The following is a 17,774-nucleotide window of genomic DNA, read 5'->3' on the forward strand; positions in this document are numbered from 1 at the left end:
TGCGCTCTATAAATCCTTGATTGATTGATTGATTGTGTCTGAGGCCAGCCTCCACCCGCAGGCACCCACCTGCACCTCATCCCTGGTGGCCTAGTGGCCATCTGTGTCTGTCTGTTTTCTGTCTTTCCTCTTTCTCCTCTTTTGTCTGTTTTATTCCTGTTTACTACCTCTGTCTCTCTTTTAATTTTCTTTCACCCTACTTGCGCTCTACCCCTCCCCATCGCTGCTGCCCCTGCGGCCATGCCCCCTAACCTCATAGCACATCCCGCTTCCTGCCATCCCGCCTCCCAGCTGACCAATCCACCTCCCCCTTCTTAAGGGTGGCCACCGCACAATGAGGAGCGACTTCACTGACCTTTTTGGCCAGTGTCTGTCGCTCCCTCCTGCATGGCCACTGCTGCTGCTGCTACTGCTGCTGTCTTTTCACAGAACCTGCCGGCTCTGTTTTAGAGGCCCGCCTCCACTCGCAGGCACCCGCCTGCTCCTCATTCCTGGTAGCCTAATGGCCATCTGTGTCTGTCTGTTTTCTGTCTTTCCTCTTTCCCCTCTTTTGTCTGTTTTTACTCCTGTTTTTTACCTCTGTTTCTCTTTTAATTTTCTTTCACCCTCCTTGCGCTCTCCTGCACTTCCCTCCCCGCCGCTGGTGCCCCCGTGGCCCTGACCACCATCCTCATAGCACTTCCCGTCCTCCTGCCTCCTGTCTCCCAGTTGACCAAACCCCCTCGTACCTGCCCTTCTTAAAGGTGGTTGCTGCACAGTGAGAGGCAACTTCAGTAACCTTTTTGGCCAGTGTTTGTCGCTCCCTCCTGCGTGGCCACTGCTGCTGCTGCTACTGCTACTGCTGCTGTCTCTTCACAGAGCCTGCTGGTTCATTGTTTGAGGCCCGCCTCTACCCACAGGCACCCACCTGCCTGCACCTCATCCCTGGTGGCCTAGTGGCCTTCTGTGTCTGTCTATTTTTTGTCTTTCCTTTTTCTCCTCTTTTGTCTGTTTTTAATTCTGTTTACTCCTGTTTTTTATCTCTGTCTCTCTTTGAATTTTCTTTCACCCTTCTTGTGCTCTCCTGCGCTTCCCTCCCCGCTGCGCTGCCCCCACCCTTATAGCGCTTCCAGCTTTCCATCCTCCTGCCTCCCAGCTGACAAATCCCCCCCTCCTTTCCCTTTTTAAGGGGTGGCCGATGGCACGGCAAAGGCAAACCCGTGCACGCCTGTCTGCTCTGGACTGCGCCCCGTGCCATATACCCTGGATCTCGCACCACCCACCAATATGACACCAGGACATTCCCAGCACCTGCCACCCTGCATCCCCCAAAGACACCCATGGACCTTTCTCCTGCTGCCACTGCCATTGCCACCTCACTCTCTCTGCACGCAAAATGCCAGACTTCACAGTGCCAGAATCGTCTCCAGACCACCTCAAGTGCATCCTCCCCAAAGTCCGCTCCTTGCACAAACACTCCATGGAGATTTAGGACCTGATAGTCACCACCCACCCAGACATCCCTTTCCTCACCACATGGACTAACACATCATCAAGCCTGGACATCGCCATCCCCAGCGACTACAAGCTGCTCCGCAAAGACCGTCCATCCAGACCAGGAGGCGGCATAGCCATTGCCCACAAGACCACCCTCCGACTGACGATCTACACACAGGAATTCACCTCCCTCTTATAGCACCTCCACTTCCAAGTGCACACCACCCGAAAACCACCACCCATGGCACCCTCATCTACAGACCACCTGGACCATGCCCAGTGTTCAGTGACACCATCATAGACATCATAGCACCCCACACACTCAAGCAACTACCTTCTCCTCAGTGATCTCAACTTCCATTTCAACGACCTCAGCAACCAAAACACCTCATCACTACTCGAGAACCTGGACACAATCGGGCTCAAGCAACTGGTCACCTCACCAACGCACACCACCAGACACACCCTCAACCTCATTTTCTCTGCCAGCAGCAATGTCATTATTGTCAACTCAACCCCACTACACTGGACTGACCATCACTGCATCTACTTTCCACTTCTCCATCTCCACACCCACAGCACACACTCAAACAACATGCCCCTCCTACAGAAAATGGAACCAGACCTCTGAGGAACAAGTCATGAACACCCTCAGCAACTCACTGCCCCGCAACATGACAGGTGCCAACAACTTCGTACACAAGCTCCACAAATGTATTACCGACTGGCAGACCCCCTAGCTCCCCTCGGGACAACCACAGAGAAACACTCCTCCAAGAAAGCCAGCTGGTTCACCCCGCACTCCTGAAATCAAAGCGCTCTTGCAGGATGCTGGAGAAGAAGTGGATGAACAGCAAATGCCCAGAAGACCTTGCAACTTTCAAACCCGCCACTAGAGCCCACCATGGCCCTATCAGGTCCATCAGGAAAACCGCCCTGCAGGACTGCATCAACACCACGACACACAAAACTAAAGAACTCTTTAACGTCATCAAAGAATTCGCCAAACCACAAGCCGAGACCACCAACATCCCACCATCTCAGGATCTCTGCGACAGACTTGCCAACTTCTTCCATCAGAAGATCAAAAACATCTATGACAGCTTTGCACCCGAAGACTCGCTGAACTCACCAATGACACACCTGTCAGGACCCTCTGAGCCCTCAAGACTCCTGCACACCTGGACCCCCTCAAGACAGGCGAAACCCACTCAATCATGAGCAGCATCCACTCCGGGGCTCTTATCGGCACCTGCCCCCACTACATCTTCACCAAGGCCAGCGCCTCAATCACACCCGAACTCTGAAAGACCATGAACTGTTCCCTAGAGTTAGCAACCTACTCAGAAGATTGGAAGCACACCGAGATCCGACCACTTCTGAAGTAACCCACAGCCAACCCAACTGATCTAATGAACTACCGCCCCATCTCGCTGCTGCCCTTCCAGCTAAGATCGGCGAGAAACGTTCAACACTCAGCTTCACCAACACATCGATGGCAAAAACATCCTGGGCATCTCCCAATCAGGACTCAGAACTAACCACAGCACTGAAACTGCCCTGCTTGCCCCCACATATGACATCCGCTCCTCCTTGACTGTGGACATACAGCAGCCCTCATCCTTCTTGATCTTTCAGCCGCCTTCGACACAGTGTCCCACAGCATCCTATGCGCTAGACTCCACGCAGCAGGCATATGCAGAAAGGCCCTTTGTTGGATACACTCCTTCCTGACAGGCAGAACACAGAAAGTCAGACTCCCGCCACACCTGTCAGAACCTACAGACATCAGCTGTGGAGTACCCCAAGGATCATTATTGAGCCACACACTGTTCAACATCTACATGACCCCTCTCCAGAAACTATGGTATGAACATCATCTCCTACGCAGATGACAACAAGCTGATGATCTCCCTGACCGAGAACTCCTCAACAGCCAAGAAGAATTTCAGGGACGGGATGGAAACAGTCGCCACCTGGATAAGGAAGAGCTGCCTTTAGGTGAACTGTGACAAAACCGAGATCCTCATCATGGGACCTTCCTCCTCAGCCTGGGACAACTCCTGGTGGCCCTCAACACTGGGCAGGCCCCCCCGACCCCACAGACCACGTACGAAAACTCAGTTTCATCCTCGACTCAACGCTCATCGTGACCAGGCAGGTCAACTCCGTTGCCTCCACCTGCTTCCACACCCTTTGTCTCCTACCAAAGATCTTCAGATGGATACCAACTGACTGCCAAAAAAAGTTACACACACACTAATCACGAGCAGACATGACTACGGCAACGCCCTCTATGCAGGAACCACCAAGAAGAACCTGAGCAAGCTGCAACAAATTCAGACCGCCACTGCCTGACTCGTCCTAAACATTCCCTGTTGAGAGCACATCACAGAATAAATGAAAAACCTCCACTGGTTTACTGTTGAGAAGAGGATCAACTTCAACTACAGAGCCCTACAAGACAGCGGACCCAGCTACCTCAACCACCGCATTATGTTGTACTCTCCTTCCAGACCTCTCTTCTTGTCTCAGCAATCACTGGCCAACATACCCCCCATAAAGAAGTCCTCGGCTAGAGGAAGATCTTTCATATACCTGGCAGCAAAAGGTCGGAACACCTTACCGTTTCATCTCAGTCATTCGCCATTGCTGCCTCAGTTCAGGAAGGACCTCAAGATCTGGCTCTTCAACTGATCTCTGAGGACACACCCGTCAGCGCCTCCTTGAGACCCTATGGCTGAGTAGTGCACTTTAAAACATCTGATTGATTGACTGAATGGATTTCATGATGAGGTTGTGGCCTCCATGCTAATGTTATTACTATGGCATGTGCGTTTTTGGTAACATGTTTACTATGACGTGTGTTTATAGTATAATGACAACCTGATCACTGCTTATGTTGCAGGATAACCAGTAACCTCTGTGTTTTATGTGACTACTGCTGGCTTTTGCAGAGTACTAGCAACTGTGTAATGTTCTGACAACTGCTTGCTTAACAGGGTATTACTGACATGTTGTGTTTGGTCTAATAATGTTTTTTGCAATAGTTTAGCTTTACACAACTTGGTGTTGTGTTTCCTTTGTGGTGTATTTATTGTGTCACATGTTGTCGCATAGGCTCTCATTATTCTGATGGGGCTACTGGATTTTGAGTGGCAGAATCGCCTGCGGTGTGGGAGACTGAATCTGACCCACAACAGTTGACGTCTGTCGCTCTAATCCGGGTTTTGCTCCGGCTAACCAGCAGTGGCTCATTTCTATCCAAGAGTAGGGATGATTGGGCAGCTGAGCGCATGACATAGTTGATTTTGCAAGGAAATCGTGGTCACTCAGGTCTCAGCCGTTTCTCCCAGTTACATTAGTCTCACATACACAATGACAAACAGAGGCAGTATATGTTTCAGTAAGGTTTTAATGAAGCGACTGCATCTTAGATAGTAAAGCCTGTACTGCAATAACCAGGACGATACACCATGACAAGATTAGAATTGTGACAAGGAGAGTGAAGCATAGAAATAACACTACCATATTGTCACTAGAGTTAATAGACTAATTCCTACCTAGGCTATAATAGAGCACAGCATGTTAAGCTCTAGTTCTGCCCTTCAGGTTCCCTAGGGAAGACATCATCCCCCATACCTGATCAAAGGCCTGAGGTCTGCATAAGCAGCTGTAGTGAAGTGTTCAGCATTCAGCATACAGTTGTGGTTCTCTAACTAGAATCTCCCTCTAACAGGTAAGGGACAGGGAAGTGTTTATATAGTTAAACAGCTGATGTTCTGAGAAAATGTCCCTACGAGAGGATGTGTGTTTTTCTATGAATGTCAGAGACAAAACTTTTACCACATTCACCGGCAACCTATCTTACTGCAGCCTTGAAAGAAGCAGAGAGTGAACAAAAATGTCTTGTTTTGGAACGTAATGCTGGCCTAAGCAAGAACAGCTAGATAGAGAGAAATAAAACAATACCGCAAAAGTTGCTATTGTTAAAATAATAAATGAAGCTGAATAAAATATATCTAGGTTAAAGTACACAGCGGCAGGCCTAGTGTGCTAAAATAACGTGCATGGAGCTATAACTAAAATGGCAACACAACAATGTATTGTGTGTGTTGTGCAATTGCTTTATACATTGCCTCCGAGTTAGGCCTGACTGCTTGTGCCAAGCTACCAAGGGGATGAACAGGGGTTATACTGGGAATGTAACTCCCTCACCCTGGCTAGAGTGGGTGGGTTCTGCCTGGCTTAAGTGCATACCCTAGCCAACCAGAAACCCCATTTCTAACACTTATAAACATAATAATAAATGATTCTTTCACACACATCTCAATTTAAAATGTATTGAGTAATAACAGATGCTGGAGACTGATTTAGTACCATGGGATTATGATAGAGGTGCAAGTATTTAAAACAATATTTAAAAACAAAATACATTGCATAAAACACAAGTCGAAAGAAAGTAAGGTTGACAAATATGTTTATAGTGGGTTCTACATAAAAAGACAAAAAAGTTCTGATATTCCCAAGTTAAGGTGTTCCAACCCGAGCATACTAAGTTAACCTTAACTGGCACCCTGGCATATAGTTTTTGGCACACCACACATCTGTCCAAAGTAATATTAACACATTTCAAAATATGACACATTATTAAGTATATCATGCACTATACCACTACCCTCATATATTACTTCCCAAAATTAACTTTCCCTCATTCCGGAATCCATGCAACATTATATCACAATACACCTTTATTCAGTCAGCTATCAGCCAACCATCTGACTGCAGAGGCTCTCTCTATTATATACACCCAATAACAACAGAAAATGATCAGACAACCACTCAAACAACTACACTGTCACATTCATATGTACCACAGTAACATACATATCTATAAGCAACATCAAATGGTCACTTCATACATAAAAAAAACACACTAAATTACATGCCACACCCATAATTCAGCACACCATTATATGCAAACTGTAGGACACTGGGAGTCTGGTTGAGGAGGGTGAAACACTATTCAGGCAGCAATTGCAGTTCTTGTCAGGGTGAAACACAGGCAAACCCCAAATTCATATGTGCTCAACACTCTGGTAGCTTGGCACAAAAGCAGTCAAGCTTAACTTAGAGGCAATGCGTAAAATATTTATGCAGCACACAAACAGTAATAAAGTGAAAACACAACAAAAAAAAAACCCACAGCAATTTCAAGAATAGAGTGAAAATGAATAAATTGTCTGACAACAAAACAACAAATATCCAATCACTAGAACCAGCGAAATGCAGTTTTAAAGGTTTTGGTTAAAATAGTACTTAAAAGCACAAAGTGGCAACTATGGTTATGTAGTTGCGCCAGACTGGGAAAAAGTCACAAGTTCAGGCTGAGCATGATAGAGTGTGAGCTGGTGACAAAGACTAATGGCCTCATTTAGAGTCTGGCAGATGCAGTTACGCCATCACAAATGTGACAGATATACCATCTGTCGTATTACGATCCCATTATTAGCCTATGGGAATCGTAATATAGCACACGGGGTATCTCTAAATCAGGCCTCAATTTAGACCCGTATAGAAATGTACCAGCAGTCAGCGGTCAGGGTAGATTTAAATAATGTCACGCAGCAGCGTTTCCGAGGAGCTGGGAGGGCAACAATCTTAATTTGTGGAGAGGCTGCATTGTGCTGCATCAGTTCTGATGAGGAGTTTCTAGAACTGCATTGGGTTTGCGTCCCACTGTATCGGTTGTGGTAGATTCCACAGCTGAGCTGGCAGAGCATTTTTAGCCCCACTTCCAAAGGCACAGGACTGGAGGGACAAGAATCACAGCAGACAGATTCCAGGTGCAGGTGTCAAGATGGTTTGAGCCTTTTCTGTAGGGGTGAGCGGTGAACTACACTCACCAAGTTTGGGGAGTTTGGAGTTCCCGAAAACAAAACTCCAAATAGTGGAGTTTTTTCCTCGTTCGCGCACGCCAACGTTAAGTTGGTGAGTGCAAGCGAGGAAAATCACCACTTTCCAGCGGGATTTCTCAACGTGGGCAGTCGCGGATGGTCGCTACCGCCTGTGTTGAGAAATCTTCCATTCGCATTGAGGAAGTTGCCCTCTTGCACTGTGCATGGTGCTGCTCGTGCTGATTTTTCAGCACAGGACAACACCTGGCACTAAAAATCAGCGTGAATGGCATGACCTAACACACTGAGCTGCTTGCGGAACTCTGCGTAGCGTGGCAGAGTTTTTTGGTCACTTCATGGCTCTGCGAACTCTGCACAGCCCTACTTTTCTGTTCCCGATGCTCCGACCAGGAATCCAGCCAACCAGCCCACTCTGGTGGTCCTGGGTTCAAGATGCAGGTTTAGTCCTTCTCACTCAGGCAGCAGGACAACAGAGTAGCAGGGTAGCATGACAGTCTTTCTTGCAGCAGAACGGTAGATCAATCCTTCTAGCAGCACAGCAGTCCTTCTTCTGAGTCTTCCACAGGTTCAAAAGTGAACTGAAGAGTTGGGTTTGAGGGTCCAATATTTCTAGCTGGTTTCCCCTCTGCGGTGGGACAAGCATCTAGAGTCCTCCCTCTAGAGAAGTGCGGAATTTCCTGCCTCCCTGCCCTGGCCCCACCTTATCTAGTTGCACAAAAGACTAGTGTGAAACCCTGTGTTCTGATGCAGAGATTTTGTAATGACTAGGGGCCAGATGTAGCAACCCTTTTGCGAGTCGCAAACGGCGAAAATCGCCGTTTGCGACTCGCAAACGTGGGTTTGCAATGCACAAATGCATATTGCGAGTCGTTACCGACTCGCAATATGCATTTGCGACTCGCAAATAGGAAGGGGTGTTCCCTTCCTATTTGCGAGTCGGAGTGGTATGCAACTCCATTTGCGACCGCGTACGCGGTCGCAAATGGAGTCGCAGTTACCATCCACTTGAAGTGGATGGTAACCCACTCGCAAACGGGAAGGGGTCCCCATGGGACCCCTTCCCCTTTGTGAATGGACCCCAAATTATTTTTTCAGGGCAGGGAGTGGTCCAAGGGACCACTCCCTGCACTGAAAAAAACGAAACAAAAGGTTTCGGATGTTTTTGAAATGCAGCTCGTTTTCCTGTGAGGAAAACGGGCTGCACTTCAAAAAAAACAAAAAACGTTATTTAAAAGGCAGGTCGCTAACATGGAGGCCTGCTGACGTCAGCAGGCCTCCATGTTAGCGAGTGCCTATACTCGCAATGGGGTCGCAAACTGCGACCCACCTCATAAATATTTATGAGGTGGGTCTTTGCGACCCCATTGCGAGTTGCAGAAGGTGTCTGAGACACCTTTCTGCATGTCAAATTGCGACTTGCAATTTGCGAGTCGCACAGACTCGCAAATTGCAAGTCGAAATTTGATTTTTTCCTACATCTGGCCCTAAGTGAGGTAGGTAACAGCTCTTCCACAACATCCTGACAACACCTATTTCCCCTTTATCTCACTGTCTTCTGGGAGGAATACACAAAGACTAACTGCCAGCTACACTTAGTCATGTGACACATGATACAAGCTCTGGGCACCAACTGGTTCGGACAAAACAAGTTATCACTTATTAAATGTACTAGGGTAACCCAATGTTATCCTATGGGAGAGTTCAAGAGTTTTTCAGTACCAGAACATGTAAAAATTAAAAGTACATGTCCAACTTTTTAAAAACACAGCACCCTGCCCTATGGGCTGTTTAGGGCCTTTGCTCGCCGTGACTCATACATATTAAAAAGGAAAATTTAGGCCCATCGAAAAGGTTATTTTGCCAGGTCAAAATGGCAGTTTACAACTGCACATGCAAGCTGCAACAGCAGGCCTGAGACATGTTTAAAGAGTTACTTACGTGGGTGGCACAATTAATTTGCAGGCCCTGTGTAGTTTTAATAACACTTTTTTTTTAGGAACTTACAAGTAATTTAAATGTGATATTTTGGTGTAAGCAAATTTCATAATTTTTAAAGGAGAGAGCACAAGCACTTCAGCACTGGTTAGTGATGATAAAGTGTGCATAGTCCCAAAGCCACCAACAACTAATTCAGCAAAAGCAGGAGGAGTAAGGCAACAAGGCAACATATTTGTGGGAAGACTACCCTGAGGCTGACAGGAATAACACAGACACAATTCCCAGCATGCACATATGCTGCCACCATTTACCAGAGATACACAGTGTGACCTTAGTCATACAATCATGCATCATTTTACATACTTACAAACAAAGGCGGTCATTACAACATTGGCGGTAAAAGCCGCTTACCGCCGTGCAGAAGACCGCCAACACACCGCCGCGGCCGCAGAAATCCACCACAGCTATTATGACCCACAGCACGGAATCGGCCAAAGTTCAGACACCCACACAAGTCTGCCACACCAAAGGTCAGTGATAAACTGGCGAAAACAAATCCTCCACCGTCACGCCAACAGAAATACGCCCACACTATCACAACACATGAATCCACGCGGCGGTCTTTCAACCGCAGTATTCCACTGGCGGTACACACCACTGTGCTCAAAATACACACACATGTACAAAACACAGCCACATTGGACAATTCGAAATACACACACCACTCCCACACACCCATTACAATATAAAACACACACCCACATCACCCCACAAACCCCTACGACCAGAATTACTGAGAGAAGGCCAGAGAGAGACACTACAAACTACTACCAAGCATCCACAGGCACACAATACCATCACCGACATAACTTCCACGCACCTCACACAACACACCACTAAATATCAGCACACTTATCACCACACACACCACCCCACACATCACCCACACCACCCCATGGCACGGCAAAGACACCCCAGGTTCTCTGAGGAGGAACTCAGGGTCATGGTGGAGGAAATTGTCCAGGTATAGCCACAGCTATTCGGATCACAGGTGCAGCACACCTCCATAGCTAGGAAGATGGAGCTATGGCGAAGAATAGTGGACAGGGTCAACGCAGTGGGACAGCACCCAAGAAATCGGGATGACATCAGGAAGAGGTGGAATGACCTACGGGGGAAGGTGCGTTCCGTGGTCTCAAGACACCACCTTGCGGTTCAGCAGACTGGCGGAGGACCCCACCTCCTCCCCCACACCTAACAACATGGGAGGAGCAGGTCTTAGCGATGGGGGCAGTGGTAGTGGGCACACGGTCCAGGGGACGGAGGCCCAGGAACACAGGGGAACTGGGAGGGCTGCTGTGCGAGAGGGGGAGGACAGGCCCAGTGAACCTACTCTCCACGAGGCCCTCTCCTCCATCATGGGAGCCTACCACCACTCCCAGGAGATGATGGCAACGGTACTGGCCAAGTTTCAGGAGACCCAGCGCCTGCAGGAGGAACAGTATTTGGGCTTCAGGGAGGAACTCAGAACCATCAATTCCACCCTGGGCACCATCGTAGGGGTGCTGAAGGAAGTACTCAACACCAGGAGGGACACTGTGGCACAACAAGGGGCCCCTGACACTGGCATGGACGATTAACTGCCCACCACCTCCGCCGGCGCTAGTGGACAGGACGCCCCACCACAGGACCACCACACCAGCACCCCACCCCCTGCAGAGGGAGAACCACCCCGCAAACGGTCCCTGAGATCCAGGACAAAGACAGAGAACGATGCCAAGACCACCGCCAAGAAATGAGACCACCCTGAATGTCATCTTTCTGTCCCACTTTGTCACCCTGTCCATCCTCAAACTGCCCCAGCTCCAATTCCTATGCCCATTTGGGCAATGCACCTGTGAGACTAATAGACTGGACTCTGCCATGGACATTCCTCCACCATCACCCCTCACCATTTCACAACCCCCTCCAATATTGAGCACTTAAATAAACACCATTGAACCACAAAACAATCTGGAGTCAGTCTGTGATTTCGAAATGGTGTATTAGCAATTACAGTGACAAAATGATCTTTCAATTGTAATGTCAACATACCTATGTCACACAGCTCTAGTCCATGAGGAAACAAAGCAGATGTCACACAGTGGGACCCACATCTGTGAAATCGTAAGGGAAAGTGACAACCCAGTGACCATACACTGGGTGAAAACGAAAGACAGTAGAGAGGTAGTAGTGTTAAAGTACATGTAGTAGGCAGGTCTGTACTCTTACCTGTGTCTCACTGGAAATATTGCAGGATCACCGAGTTCCTGTTGTCCATGTCCTCTTATTCTGCTTCCTCGTCTTCACTGTCCGCAGGCTCCACAGCTGCAACAACACCGCCATCTGGACCATCCTCCTGCAAAAAAGGCACCTGTCGTCGCAAAGCTAAGTTGTGAAGCATACAGCAGGCCACGATGATCTGGCACACCTTCTTTGGTGAGTAGAATAGGGATCGACCTGTCATATGGAGGCACCTGAACCTGGCCTTCAGGAGGCCGAAGGTCCGTTCTATAATCCGCCGAGTTCACCCATGGGCCTCATTGTAGCGTTCCTCTGCCCTTGTCCTGGGATTCCTCACTGGGGTCAGTAGCCATGACAGGTTGGGGTAACCAGAGTCACCTGCAAATGGCGAGGGACAACTGTTAGACACACACTAACCTGTAGGGATATCCCCAGACCACCATTCCCACTGTCTTGCTTCCAGGTACTCACCTAGTAGCCAAACACGGTGCCTCTGGAGTTGCCCCATCACATAAGGGATGCTGCTATTCCGCAGGATGTAAACATCATGCACCGAGCCAGGGAATTTGGCATTCACATGGGAGATGTACTGGTCTGCCAAACACACCATCTGCACATTCATGGAATGATAACTCTTCCTGTTTCTGTACACCTGTTCACTCCTGCGGGGGGTACCAAAGCCACATGTGTCCCATCAATGGCACCTACGATGTTGGGGATATGTCCCAGGGCATAGAAGTCACCTTTCACTGTAGGCAAATCCTCCACCTGAGGGAAAACGATGTAGCTCCGCATGTGTTTCAGCAGGGCAGACAACACTCTGGACAACACGTTGGAAAACAGAGGCTGGGACATCCCTGATGCTATGGCCACTGTTGTTTAAAATGACCCACTTGCAAGGAAATGGAGTACTGACAGCACCTGCACTTGAGGGGGGATTCCTGTGGGATGGTGGATAGCTGACATCAGGTCTGGCTCCAGCTGGGTACACAGTTCATGGATTGTGGCACGGTCAAGCCTGTAGGTGATGATCACTTGTCTTTCCTCCATTGTCGACAGGTCCACCAGTGGTCTGTACACCGGAGGATGCCGCCATCTCCTCACATGTCCCAGCGGACGGTGCCTATGAAGGACAACAGCGAGCACAGAGTCAACCAACTCAGAGGTACGTACCCACAGCTTACACAGAACACGAATCATAATCCGAAAAGTGGCCTGTATGTGTGTTGAGGCTAGGCCTAAGTATGTGTGACGCAGTTAAAAATTAAGCCATGTGGGCCCCTGAAATGGCGGCTGCCTGACCTCTAAAGTGGGACAATGGGATGTGAGGTAACTGCGCTGGCGTTGTACACCGTCGCGGTCGAAGACCGCGGCGCAATGCTGCATTGGTTAACATTGGACCCTATGGGTCCCAGGAGCCAATGACGATGTACGCCGGCGGTGACGGTACGCACCACCGCGGACGTGACCGCCACTTTCTATCTGTTCAATCAGTCGATACCTGATCTTCAACAGGAGAGGACCTACAATTCAAGTGCTGTGTGACCTCGGTCTGGAAGAGACAATGGCTCGAGTGTCTGGGGAAAGGGCCCCTGCCTTCACATCGGAGGAGTTGGAGAAACTCGTGGATGGGGTCCTCCCCCAGTACACGCTACTCTACGGTCCTCCAGACAAACAGGTAAGTACACTGGGAGCATGCTGTATGGGCTATGCCTGTGTGGAGTGGGGTGGATGAAACATGGGGGGGAGATTGGGGCGTGCATTAAACGACGATTAATGCATGTGCCACATGGCAAGGGTAGGGATGGGGGCCAATGACTGTGACGGTGCAGTTGGTAATAAAATTTCTCTTCCCCCTGTACAATTCCTGTAGATCAGCTCCCACCAGAAAAAAGATATTTGACGTGCCATCGCCAAGGACGTCCGGACCCTGGGGGTCTACCACAGACGGAGCACCCACTGCTGGAAAAGATGGGAGGACATTCGCCGCTGGAGCAAGAAGACGGCGGAGGATCAGCTGGGGATGGCCTCCCAACGTGGGAGGGGTGTCCGTCGCACCATGACGCCCCTGATGTTCAGAATCCTGGCGGTGGCGTACCCGGAGTTGGATGGGCGCTTGCGAGCATCACAGCAGCCACAAGGGGGTGAGTACACTCTCATCCTGCTGATTTTGCGCCCAATGGAGGTGTCTGGGTGGGGTAGGTGGGCTGTGGGTTTCCCTAGGCCAGGGCGAGTTTAGTAGGCAAGGTCCCTCCGCAACGCAGGCCATGTGGCACCCCACCCCACCTCTGTAGAGTGCCAAGTACACCTAGTCATGCCCCTGTGTCATCCATGTGTGCAGATGTCGTCCATAGCCTTGTGGGCCATGTCCCAGGGATTGAACAGTGGAGCCCAAGAGCGCGGCATAGTGCAGGGGGCTTCTGTGTCTGTCGTGTCCGCCAACGGTAGCGGTAATGCATGCACTCAACATGTCTTTCTTCTGTCGTCCCCCCCTTTTTGTGGTCCCCCTGTTCTTGTGTGCATTAGCATCATCAGGCAGAGGAGCAGTGGCACGGGAGCAGGAGGGAGCTGCATCCCACATGGCCCTGGAGGGCGACACTACGGACTCGGAGTTCACCAGTGGGACGGAGGGCGAGGGGAGCTTCACGGCGGGGACAGGAGCTGACACCAGTGACACAGACTCATCCTCTGATGGGAGCTCCTTACCCCCCCTACCAGCACCGCCCTCCCAGCAGCCCCTCAGCCTTTGCCCCGTGCCCGCTCACCCAGGAGGGTGGGCATCACCTTCGCCCCAGGCACCTCAGGCCCTGCCCCAGTCAGCCCTGCTGCCCTCAGTGAGGAGGCCATTGACCTCCTCAGGTACCTCACTGTTGGGCAGTCTACCATTTTGAATGCCATCCAGGGTATAGAAAGGCAGTTGCAACAAACAAATGCATTCCTGGAGGGCATTCATTCTGGTCAGGCGGCCCTTTAGCGAGCTTTTCAGACACTGGCCTCAGCACTGATGGCAGCCATTGTCCCCGTCTCTAGCCTCCCCCCTCCAACTTCCTCCATTCAGACCCAATCCCCTGTACCCCAGCCTATCCCAAGCACACCATCAGACCAGCATGCACACACGTCAACACACAAGGGAAGCTCTGGAAAACATAAGCACCACACATCCCACAGGCACTCACGCAAGCATCACACACATGCAGACACACCAACATCCGCTGCCTCCACTGTGTCCCCCTCCTCCTCGTCTCCCTCCTCCCTCCCAGTCTCGTCTACACTCACACCTGCATGCACTACATCTACAGCCACTACTGCCATCACCAGCACACCCACCACCACCCCCGCTCATGTGCATTCACCACCCCCACTACCATTCACACGTCCCCTGTGTCCTCTCCCAGTGTCTGTGACGCCACCTCCTAAGATACACAAACGCAGGCACACACCCACCCAAGAGCCATCCACTCACGACAGCCTCCAGCGCATGCACCTGCACTCAAAGTCACCAAACGTACACCTCCTACAACCACAACCTCTTCCTCCACTCCCAAACCCCCTCCAGCTACCCGTCCCAGTGTCTCCCAAAAACTTTTCCTGTCCAACCTTGACCTCTTTCCCACACCTCCCCCACCCCGTCCATCTCCTAGGGCCCGACTCTCCAGGTCCCAACCTAGCACCTCAGCCACAACATCTCCGGGACCAGTGGTGCCTGTAGTCACCGGAATCTGGCGTGCACCGGCCACCAGGGCAGCCAGTGTGGCACAGAGCCACAGCATGGACAGTCCCCCACCTGTCAAGCATCAAAAGTTGGCCAGTGCCCGGCAGGAGAGGGGGAAGACTCCAGCCACCAAAGCTGCTCCCAGGGGTCCCGGTGGGAGTGTGGAGTCAGCTGCGACACCTTCCAAGGTGGGGAAGGGCCACAAGAAACCCGGCAAGTCTGGGAAGAGCAGCACGGCGGAGAAGACCGCCATCATCCCCACAGCAAAGGAGGCCACCGCCATCATCCCCGCTGCCCAGGAGGCCACCGAAAGCACCTGCCTTGCTGCCCAAGAGGCCACAGCCATCATCCCCGCTGCCCAGGAGGCCACCGCCATCATCCCCGCTGGCCAGGAGGCAACTGCCAGCACAAGCCCCGCTGGGCTAGAGAGGACTGCCAGCACAAGCCCCGCTGGGCTAGAGAGGACCGCCAGCACAAGCCCCGCTGGGCTAGAGAGGACCACCAGCACAAGCCCCGCTGAGCTAGCGAGGACCGCCAGCACAAGCCCCGGCTGGGCTAGAGAGGACCGCCAGCACAAGCCCCGCTGAGCTAGAGAGGACCGCCAGCACAAGCCCCGCTGGGCTAGAGAGGACCGCCAGCAAAAGCTCGGCTGGGCTAGAGAGGACTGCTAGCACAAGCCCCGCTGAGCTAGAGAGGACCGCCAGCACAAGCCCCGCTGGGCTAGAGAGGACCGCCAGCAGCTGAGTCACTGCAAAGGAGCCCGCACCGCTGAACAGGGCACCGCCGCCGCAAGCACTGCTGAACAGGGCACCGTCGCCACATGCACCGCTGCCAAGGACACCGTCGCCTCAAGCACCGCTGAACAGGGCACCGCCGCCTCAAGCACCGCTGCCAAGTACACCACCGCCTCAAGCACCGCTGAACAGGGCACCGCCGCCTCAAGCACCGCTGGCCCATGAGCGCCAAGGGCACTGATGCAACTGAGTCCGTCACAAGCAGGATGAAGCACTCTGGGCACCATGCCCCCTCCAGAACCAGTGGAGACTGTCATCCACTACCTCTGTCCTTAGCAGGATGAAGCACTCTGGGCACAATGCCCCCTCCAGAACCAGTGGAGATTCACATCCACTACCTCTGTCCTTAGCAGGATGAAGCACTCTGGGCACAATGCCCCCTCCAGAACCAGTGGAGACTGTCATCCACTACCTCGGTCCTTAGCAGGATGAAGCACTCTGGGCACAATGCCCCCTGCAGAACCAGTGGAGACTGTCATCCACTTGAGAGACTGTGGCTTTGACCTCCCCAGGATGGAACAGTGGGCAACCCACCCACTGTATAGACTTGAGAGACTGTGGCTTTGCACTCCCCAGGATGGAACAGTGGGCAACCCACCTACTGTAGAGACTTGAGAGACTGTGGCTTTGCACTCCCCAGGATGGAACAGTGGGCATGTGGCCCTCTCGAAGATTTGGCGTCGTGCACTCAACCGGCTGAGGTGCCCCCCTTCCCCTCCCCCTGAGGTGCCTGTTTTCTTGCTCTCTGATGCCCCTGCAGTGTTCTCTCCGTCATGGTCGGGGATCTTGTGTGGGCCCAGTGTTCCACGGACTTCATTGGAGCACTACCTGGACTACTAAGCTTGGTGTATATGTTGTTTATAGTGTATATATATATGTTTGCGTACTTGATTTTAATATATTACAATGGTTACACTCATTTTCTATTGTCTTTGAATTCTTCTGGGGGGGTTGGGGGGTGTAACAGTAATGTATCATGCTGTATTGGTGTGTGTGTTGGAGTGGGTGACGGTGGGGGTGGGGGTGTTGCGTGTGTGTGTGTCCCTGTTTTTTCCCTCCCCCCTCCCCTGTGTCGTAGGTGCAGTACTCACCGTGGTCTTCGCCGCCGGCGTTCGTGCTCCTGGTAGATGAGAAAGAAGACAAGGGCTGGCAGGATCTACAGCTCTGGTTCCATGGCATCCAAGTTCCTCGTGGGGTGTGTAGAGGTGAGCGATTTCCCTTCGAAGTCCTGTTTCCGCCGTGTTTTTGTCCACGGTGAATCCGCCCCGGAAAAGGTGGCGGATTGGTAGGTTGTGATACAGTGGGTGGTACTTTATCTTCCGCCTGTCTGTTGGCGGTGACCGCCAAGCTGTCTGTTTGTACCGCCGTGGCGGTCAGAGTGTTAAAGTGGCTGTCTTTGTTGGCGGTTTCCGCCGCGGTCGTAATTCCAATTTTTTTTACCGCCGGCCTGTTGGCGGTCTTACCGCCGCTTTAACACCATCCGCCAGGGTTGTAATGACCCCAAAAGTAAACAATTTACTCAAATACACCATATTGCAAGCTTACTCATATAATAATAGAGGTCACAAAGCCACAGTGTTTTACACAGCCACAATTATTCTTCAATGCAACATGCATTATACATCTAAACGCACTACAACTAATCAGCACCAA

The sequence above is a fragment of the Pleurodeles waltl genome, chromosome 2_2 (assembly GCF_031143425.1).
Source record: "Pleurodeles waltl isolate 20211129_DDA chromosome 2_2, aPleWal1.hap1.20221129, whole genome shotgun sequence".
Classification (NCBI taxonomy): domain Eukaryota; kingdom Metazoa; phylum Chordata; class Amphibia; order Caudata; family Salamandridae; genus Pleurodeles; species Pleurodeles waltl.